The sequence below is a fragment of the Amblyomma maculatum genome, unplaced genomic scaffold (assembly GCF_055883805.1).
Source record: "Amblyomma maculatum isolate TAMU_Amacu unplaced genomic scaffold, ASM5588380v1 scaffold_16, whole genome shotgun sequence".
NCBI classification, from domain to species: Eukaryota; Metazoa; Arthropoda; class Arachnida; order Ixodida; family Ixodidae; genus Amblyomma; species Amblyomma maculatum.
In genome coordinates, this window is record NW_028146741.1 from 971157 (window position 1) to 981234 (window position 10078).

Sequence of the window (10078 nt, forward strand, 5' to 3'; positions counted from 1 at the left end):
CGCATATTCCCGTTTGTGTTTGGAATACCGCAGCTACTAAAACATATGCCACCGCAGACTGCTTCATATAGCAGAATGCAGTTTGAACAGGCCACTCTATGCCTGCTATGCCTTCTGTATGCACGATAGAGTTGTGTGAGTACTTTTTTATTTTTTGCTTTTAAACCTCTGTCGCAGTGTCTCAATGGTAAGGGCGCTCGACGGCTGATTTCGAGAACGGGGGATTCAATCACAACCGTTTCGAAAGGCGTTCCTCTGCTGTGGGATTTGACTGCACAATAAACAATCGCACATGGTAAATGTGGTATTAATATTGAAAATCATCCGTCATAGCCGATGCCGCTTTCATGCATTAAACCCGGGCCAATATGCATTTCTTTTCTTTTTTTTTTTTGTTGTTGAAGGCTTCTGTGCATCCGTAAAAGTTTTAGTGAGCCCATTTTGCTTTAGAGAAATGCTCGAATGTTTGGGAAACATATTGCCTGCACCTAATTGTTCCCCTAAATATTACATAATACAACTAGATTAATGTACTTTACTGGTAGCCTATTACAACCATTATAATCCCTTTTCGTCCATGTTCTGTATTCCGAGCAAACTCGTCGTTTCTGACAAGGGGAGTAAAACAGCTCCATGCGGGCTTAAATATCAGTGTTTAGTTCGGGAATAAATACATCTTTATAATAGCATGATAAGATGATCTCCATTTCTTTCGGAATAGTTTTATATCTGGCATCTGTTTTGGAAGCAACCCTAATAATTTACTTCGCATGAGATTTAGTCACTGCTAAATAATTAGGGATAAAGAAATTTTCAGCCTGTAAAATTGCTTCCCAAAACATGACAGTGCCCATGCGCATTTTCTAACGATGTCTTCTCAGCGAGTAATTCATAGCTTGCACTTTAACGTTACTAAAAATTAATCTCTGATTATTGTAAATTCTGTCAAGTGTTTAAAAGTTCTCTCACATGGTGAAATTTATTGGCATTGCAAAACAAAATAATTACACTACTAATTTACCATTATATATTAACATCACACACATCAGAAATCCCTTATACTAACCTCGGTTTCAGGAAATCATTTACAGTAAGTGGCGCATGCAGTAATACACTATCGCATTCTATGACAGTGGCCGCAAAAAGCATCAGCGTGTTTGTGAGCTCGGCAAATTCAATCCACTCAGCGCTGTACACGTGAACAATCAGCTTTCCTGTGCGGCGAGATTTCCTGTATAGTGTCGGCGTGATCTCATTTTTGGGGGATACTTGTGCGTGGTTGTCTGGGCCAGAGTTGATGTGCACTCAGTCTAAAGCAACTCGCCATGCAGTGCGCTGCGAGTGCTACATTTAACCTGCTTAATCCTCGAGTCAAGTACGATATAATGAACCAGGCTTTCTCGATTCAATCTAAAGTATTGCAGGTATCTGCGTGGGCTTGACACTAAATTCGTCGGTCTTACTCGCATGAGACACGCGCAAACTGTTTAAAAGTCGATAAGAAAAACAAAGCTGTCATTAGGCAGGCCCAAGCATTAGGCGCGTGAGCGCGGTACAGCACAAGAAACAAAGTAAATCTGGAAGTCTGGTGGTTGCGTGCTTTGTTTTCCTAAAATCCGCTCTTCTTCTGCTGCATTGGCGAAGTCCTTGGATTTTTTTTTTTTTTCAATATTGCCGAAATACTGCAGAAGACACCTTTTCATCGCCAACAAACCCGCCGTAAACTCGGAAGCAAACCAGCGCAGCGTGCGTTTCTGCGAGCGCCGCCGGCTACCGATCCACGCTACCGGAGTGACGGTGGCGCCACCTCTAGGTCGATCTCGCAGCGGGAGTGTCCCTTTTGAAACGGGGTGGTAGCACTTGCTATCATGCTCATTTTTCCCCCGATATCTTAATTATTGTTTTAGATTAGTTTACTATACTACCATCATTCTGTTTATAGCATTTTTGTTTCTACATTGCTAACATTATGTCACTTTTTTGCTTTTAAGCCACCAATCTTCCAGTCGTTTCTTTTTTTTTTTTTTTTTTGCTAGCTTCCACAGCAGGTTTATTCCCCCGGCCACTGCTATCTCTAAACCCCAGAGCTTGAGGAAGAGTGACTGCGCTTCCATCAACTTCCGGATGGATACCATTACATTCGAGTATAATATGGTCAATTGTTTCAGTGGAGTTACACATACTGCACTGCGTCATCTTCATTGTTAAATTTCTTTTTGTAGCTGCGTGTTCTAAGGCACTCTGACCTAGCTTCAAAAAGTAGGGCACTGCCTCTTCAGTTATCAAAGAAAGCTTCCTTCCTGATCTGCCTTTTCCACTTTCGGCATAATTTCACTCTGTTTCTTTTCCATTGAATTTATCCAATTTTTAACTTATGTGTTTTTCACCTGTTGTTTAACGTTCTTTATTTCTTCGTCCTTGTGACCAGCATACCCAATGGTTGGTTTCCTAGTTCTTTTCCTCCATTTTAAGTAAATGCTGTTTATATAAAAGGTATGTAAATACTTTAGCTGCCCATCTGTTACTGTCAAATTTCCTCAGGCGTTCCTCGTATAATATTTTGCTCTGAGTTTCCCGTACATCGAAAGATGTCCAGCCCATATCTCCCTGTACTGCCTCATTTGTGGTTTTGCCGTGGGCGCCTAGTTCTAATCGTCCGACGGCTCTCTGATTTATTTCTAATGTCGACTGTACCTCTGATTTTAGGCACAAAACCACATTTCCGAAAGTAAGCCCGGACACCATAATTCCTTTCCAAATACCAAATACTGAGAACCTCATACCTGTTGTATCCCCCCAATACCCTATGCTTCCTTATCCAGACATAACTTCGCCCTTTCGCCTTAAGTGATTGCTCATGCTTTCCAATGTATTGCAATCCTTCGTTTACCTATACATCGAGATATTTATATTCTGCTACTCTGGGTATTTCATGGTCTTGTATTTTAAGACCCTGGTCAGTTGAGCCGTCGAAAATCATCAGACCCGACTTAACTGCGCTAAAACTGAAGCCTAGAGCGTCCCCTTCGTCTCCGCCATACTTAACTAGAGTTTGCAATTCTTCCTGACTCTCAGCTAGCAGCACAATATCGTCTGCATACATCAAACCGGGAGGCGCTGCTCTACCGCCTTTCCACCTAATCAATATGACCGGTTAAAACCTAGGTTACTTTCTTGTATCCTCCGTTCCAGGTTTATCATATAAAGCATGAACAGCAGCGGTGACAGAGGACAGCCTTGTCATAATCCTTTGCATACCTTGACATCTTCCGTACTTCTTGTCCCTTCCCATGTAATTTCTACTTTGTTATCCCGGTATATTTCCTGTAGGAACTCTGTTATATCATAACTGATACCTTCTTCTTTTAATATGTTCCACAGGAGTTCCCTGTTTACGTTGTCGTACGCCCCGTTTATGTCCAGGAAGGCCAAATACAAAGGTCCATTTTCCACTCTAGATATTTCGATGCATTTGGTAAGCACGAATTTAAGCGCCTACCATTTCTAAAGCCGTTTTGAAGTTCTCCGAGTATCTTGTTACTTTGTACCCATGCTTGCACCTTTAATTTCACCGCCTGCATGGCCAACTTGTACATAACAGATGTTATTGTACTCGGCCTGTAGGATTTTATGTGCATCCTGTCTCCTTTCCCTTTATAAAACAAATTCATTTTACTCTGCCGCCAACTGTCCGGAATTTGCTTATTCGTTATGACTGTTTCCAAAGGTTTTAACAACGTTTCCTTACTTCTTGGACCCAGTTCATTAATCAGCTTGATCAGAATTCCATCTATTCCTGTAGATGTGTATTTAGGAATATTTTTTCCGCCTTTTTCCAGTTTAGATTGGTCAGTTCTAAGCTGCTTTGTATTCTGCTATCTTGTGTTGCTTCCTGATTTGAGGAGATTTTCCTATCGTCGCTCTTAAATGACTCGGCTATAACTGATGTAATGTAGTTCACTGCGTTTTCTCCTTTTAAACAATTTCCCTAGTTATCTTGAATCCGGTCTTGCTTTCTTTGATTCTTTTTACCTAGCCATCTTATATGGTTCCAGAATTTTCTTGGTCCGCCTCTAGAGGCATCGTGTATGTCAGCCATCGAGCGATCGGTGGACTGCTTTATTTTACTTTGGACGAGGGCCTGTACATCAAGTTTCTTTAGTCGATATATGATTCCTATTTTTGGTTGATTCCCTCCTGAGGTACCTGTGCTTTATTTACCTCTCGGTGTTCCCTTGAGCGGCCCGTCGTTGTTCAATGGCTTCCCTGATTTCCTTATTCCAGCAGCTCCTTGGCTTCCTCTTTCCATTCCAGTGGTTTGCAACTTTAACCTCCTTAATTTTCCTCTTTATGAGTAGTTCTACCTGTTCATTATCTCAGTCTTCCATGGGGCTATGTCTGTTGCTATCTGCGTATTTGATCGTCGTTTAAGTTAGCGTGTACTTTTTGTCTAAGTTTTATTTCTCTTTTCATTAAGGGCCCCATCTGCAGACTATAATACGTTTATGATCACTTCCCAGACTACACTCCCCTTCTTCGTCTATTTCCATTTTTGTGACCTTGCTATGAATTCCCTGCGACATTAGGCAGTAGTCAATGGTCGCCTGCCTGTTGCGGAATTCCCACGTGATTTGTCCTTCACATTTTGTTTCTCTATTTACTGTAACTAGGTCGTGTCGCTCACAGAGATCTAGCATTAGCTTCCCGTTACAATGCACTTTGTACTTTTCTTTCTCGACCTCCTCCTTGCCATTTTTGGGGGCTCAGCCTCCGTTATTACGCTTTTTTCTGCTTCACTTCTAACTACCTCTGTGCACGGAGCCCTCGCTGACCCCCTAAAAAAGCTACAGCCCTGCCTGCCAGGCGTCAGCCTATCTCTGCTCCAATCCTTCTTTTAAAATGAATGCCATCTCGCTGAAAAGCACTGCCAAAACCTGCTTTATGTACCTCCCTGTTTACCTCAACCACTTGGAAACGCTTCTCCAGGCTTAACTTTCTTATGTCCTGATTAACTGTCACCACGTCCTTTTTCAGCTTTCCGTTCGATCCTAGCACCTCTGGTACTTTGCATACAACTATCTGCACTTGCTGTGTTATCTCAATGATATAGTCAGCTCCTTTAGCTAAACTTTTCACCACTCCTGCAGCGTCACCATTTAGGACGTCGTTTAGCCCCACAGTTACTATCAACATATTGCGCTGTGCGGAATTTTTCAACAGCCAATTTTTGCACTTTCAGCACTGCCCTCATTGTCATCCCTGGGAAGGTTCCAACTAACACTCGCTTATCGCTCTTTACACGTTCCATGATATCTTGCTTGCATCTGCTCATGTTAAGAATCCCCGGCGATATGCATGCACATGGGCCTTCTCTCTCCCTCTCCCAACTGTTGGCTCCTGCTTTCGGTTATCTGTGTCCTTCTCTCTGGGATTTTCATTCTTCCTTCCTACTTCCTATTTTTCCGACTTCTTAGTAGCTGCTTCTAAATAACTATGTTGGTTCGGATTCGCCTGACCTACTTTGCTTACGCCTTCCATGCCAGTGCTGGCCCCAGCCACGTGGCTCGCACTGGAATGACCGTCCTCGTTGCTTCCAAGGGCAAAGTGGGACTTTTTTTTTTTCTCATTTAATTGAGGAAGCTGTTCTAGCAGTTTCTGATTTTCTGCCTTTAATAAACCTACTTCATTTTCTGAATCATCCACAGGAGACACTAAACCACCCTTTTCTCGTTCAAATCTATCTAGGCGCGCACTCAGCACGCAACACCGACACAAAGAGTCACTGCCTTCCGCTTCATCTACTAAGTCAAAACGCGTTTCCTTGAGATTAACCTGCGCCTCACACTGAGTACCTTTACGTTCTTTTGATTGCACATCTTAAGCATGTATCAACTGAACTATTTTAACTACGAATTCTCGGAAAATACAAACTGCAAAAGGAAGACACAAAAACGACTAACAAACACGCGTTAAAATAAATTCTGCGAATGCCAATCGCCTAGAAAAGAAGTATTTATCTAAACAAAATAGTTAAAGAATGAACGCCGAGAAAACCTAGCTGCCGGCACGAAAAACCAGGCCGCTAGGACAAAGAGGTAAAATGTATTCTTTAGGCTGCACCTAACCTAACTAGCTGAAAACGAAATGAAGTTAATATAAGAAAGTCCTCATCTATTTGACGCTTTCGAAAGCTCCCGCTGTCGCCTGTTCTTCCGTTTCCGGTAGCCACGTGCAATCGGAGTGTCAACGGGCTGCGTCGCCATCTGACGCTTTCCTCCCGAAGCGCTTCACCTGACTGAGCGTGCTCCTCACACCATTGTACTCCGGCTAACAGCATCGCACTTAAAATTTTAAGTGTTCGGCGATCGTTTAGTATTAGCCATCCTTAGGCACCTGACGTAATTACCAGTTGCAAACCGAGCTGCCTTATTTTGAAGTTTTTCCAGCATACTGATATGTTAAACTTATTTACCCTCACGCGCAGGCTGCTTGCGCGCTCCTACTCTCGACACCAGGCGATATCTGTCGGGCGCATGCGGCCAGGGGACTGCGGGTCGCGCGTTGAATACGTGTTCGTGAGCGATATCGTTCTTTAATCCTGTCGTTAACGCGCTCTACCACTCATGTATGTAGGTACGTGTGCTGTGGCTGTGCCTCACATTTGTCCCATGTTCCCGCATTTTCAAGCGCACTTTCTTTCGTTGACGCAATGCTAGGGTTGTCTACCTTGCAAGTTGACAACTGCAAATCGCCGTTTATACGCAGCGGTGGCGGTTTGTTTTTTTTCTCTGGGACTGTCCTTCACATGTAATAGATGCACAAGTTTAGCATTATATATTTTTTTTATTTTGCGCATGAGAATGTAGAATTTTAGATCAGACTCCATGGTGTGAGATGAAACTGGATCGGCGAGCTTCGCGCTAAAGTTTACTGAGGCAAAACGTGTGTTTTCGGTCCCCAGTGGTTCGTCTTTTGCTTTCGTTTGCCGTTCCTAACAGACACTTGGGTGAGTTCGTAATCTATATGTGCAGACAGCGTAAAAAAGAAATGACGGGCACTACGTTCTCTCCTTCTTTTTTTTTTTTGCGCTCTCTGCACTCCGACTTTAAACAATCAAAAATATTATATGCTTATTTCAGAGAGAACTCGGCGTGCAAACTGGTTGAGCGTAGTGGCTCTTGTTGTTAGCATCTGACTGATACGCAAGAAAGACAATTTCATTACATGCTATGACCTGGCCCGAACGGCTGTTAACACCTCTTTCACGCACACCGAAAACATCGAAATAGAATGTACTCGTATTCAGCCCCTACTGTGTTAAAATTTGTTCTAAACTAGGAATAGAGAAACGGTGTTGGGCCCTTCAGCTGTGGCTCTGTGGTTAGGGCTCTTCACTGCTCAGCCGGAAGACGTGGGTTGAATAACAGAAGCTATGGCCGCTCTTCGATGAAGACGAAGCTGAAGTCGTTTGTGTATAGTGTGCGATGTCAGCGCACCTTAAAGAACCTTAGGTATTCTTTAAATTTCCTGAGCCCTTCACTACGGCGTACCTCATAGCCGATACCAATTTTGGACACTAAACTCTATATACCTCCCGCCGGGGTGGTGCAGTGGTAAGACGCCCGACTACTGTCCGGAGTCCCCGGGTTCGAACCCGACCACGGCGGCTGCGTTTCGATGGAGGCGAAACGAAGTGGCGTCCGTGTGCTGTGCGATGTCAGCGCACGTTAAAGATCCCCACGTGGTCGAAATTACTCCGTAGCCCTCCACTACGGCTCCCCTTTCTCTCTTTCCACTTTCACTCCCACCTTCATCCCTTCCCTTACGGCGCGGTTCAGGTGTCCACATAGCAAGTGTGACAGATACTGCGCCTTTCCCTTCCTGTGAACCAATTTTATTATTATTTATTATTATTAACTCTATATACCACACGAAAACTGAGTTGTAAAGCTCCAGCTAGCATTCCTTTGCTGCTGTTTCTTCCTCTGACATGTACAACAATATACGTGAGGATTAAAAAACACTTTCTTAACATGCAGGCGCTACGGTTTAATAGGCGCTAGATGTTCCATGGATAAAAAGAAACAATCCTAATGCGGCGGTGTTTATAAATAAAGCGAAACAAAACTTGCCTGCTGTTAGCTTGTCGCCTCAGATGAGCACACCGCGATAATTTGTTGGTGTTACCAGCCCACAACACGCACGACAGCAAAGCCTAATTGATGAGGTTTTAAATGGCTGGCATAGAGGAAGAAGAGCTCAGAATTCGAAGTGGAATTATATGCCAGTCGTGCGCAAGAGTAATGCTTGTAATTGTTCTCAATCGTTTTCTCGTCAGTAAGGCACCGAAACGGCAGCATTATAGCGCGGCTGTGTGCTGAGCACCATCGCGGTTAACGTGAACATCAAATTAAATCCGACTAATAACGAGTCGATTTAAACTCTACCCCAATGCAAATAAACTTGCTCCAACGCAACCGTGCGGTGAAATTTGGCCATATCCTCTAGCACTCGAACGCCAGCTAAACATGGCGACCGGGCAGGCGCGGCCGCAGCCCCGCAGTCCCCAAGGAAGTGCTTAAGCGGCGGCGCGCCTATCAACAGAAAATGGCCGCGCCCGGGAGCGGCTAAAAAATCTGGTCTTTGTGGGCCCCAGGAAACACGGCCATATCCAAGTACGGATCGCACATACTTAAAGACACAGCTTGTTTTTTTAGATCAGATGAGAGCATTGAAATTGCACCTTATAAACCGAGAACAAATGCTGCTTTATTCATTGTGTAATTTACGTGTCTGGTTCACGGTAAGTTTTCCATGAAGTATGTCCCCAAATTTTAGTCTGTCTTTTTATCTATAAAAATGTTATTCGCCATGTATTCGGTAGGTTGATGGGCCTTCTTTCTTGTGAAAGCACCTTTATTTCACGACTGAATCACGTCCTTATTTCTTTTGAAAAACGAGGAGTACGGGACTAAAAGCTCGTGGAGCTTGACGAGGTCTCGACCCCTTACAAGTCAACAAACAGCAAGATGACGGCCAGTCATACATCAAATTTACAAAAATAGACAAGTAGCAAAGAGCATGGAACAATACACACTGCAAGTGGCAAACAGAAGAAAAACAAGTAAATGAAAATGCCGGTACAAATAATTAACAATAAAATAGAAGCTGTCGATAAGAGCGCGAACAAAATGGAATCCATTATTTTAGTTCTGCGAAAAAGCAAGTTGGCAAGAGCATTTTATGATATCCTTTTGGTTACAGATAGGATCAAACTCCTGCCGGTTTAGTAAGTTTAGCAGCGATGGTATACGTGTAAGATAAAGATTGTTCATCATAAGATGTTCTAGATGTGGGCCCAAACCGCATTTCTTTATATCTGGTTTTACGATCGCTTGCGTTCACCTGTAGTTTTGCAAGACGAATTGCATAATCCCTGAGAAACTTAACAAAATCTTTATAACATACCATCAACCTATAATTGTACAAGCAAAATACAGGAAGAATATTATATTTTGGAAAAAGAGGCTTCGTAGAGAAAGTATGATGAACGTTAGCTCTGTTTTGTTCTGTCAGTTCTGTTTACTGTGAAGGGTTCTTTGACAATCGGGCCCCAGAGAGATTATGAGAAAGGTGACCATATCATTTGGAATAGGGGAACATTCAATGCCATGCTGAAAGGGCGAAGGAAGTAGCTAAGTTTGATTAGTCCCATCCCACCCCCCCTCCCATTCTAAACCCTCCCACCCTATTCTAAAGCAGCCTGCTTTTCAACGAAGCGTCCCACGGGCGTAGCAACAATGTTGATATATCCCTGTTGTGTGCACTGGGCGCTAGCAAGATTGAATCGGCAGCAGAAGCGGATTTTCAGTGCCCTCCTCGCCCGATGCAAAGGTTTTCTATAGTAACGACGACAATGCGAGAAAAGCGCGCAGCGCTAATTTCCGCCGAAAAAATTCGAGAACTGAATCCTTCGCACTATTGGGGGTGAACGGACTTGCTGCCCGCATGCTCCTCTACGAAGGTATTTGTTTTATTGTTTTTTCGGCCAATAATGCGTGTGCGTTGTTAAGTAGGG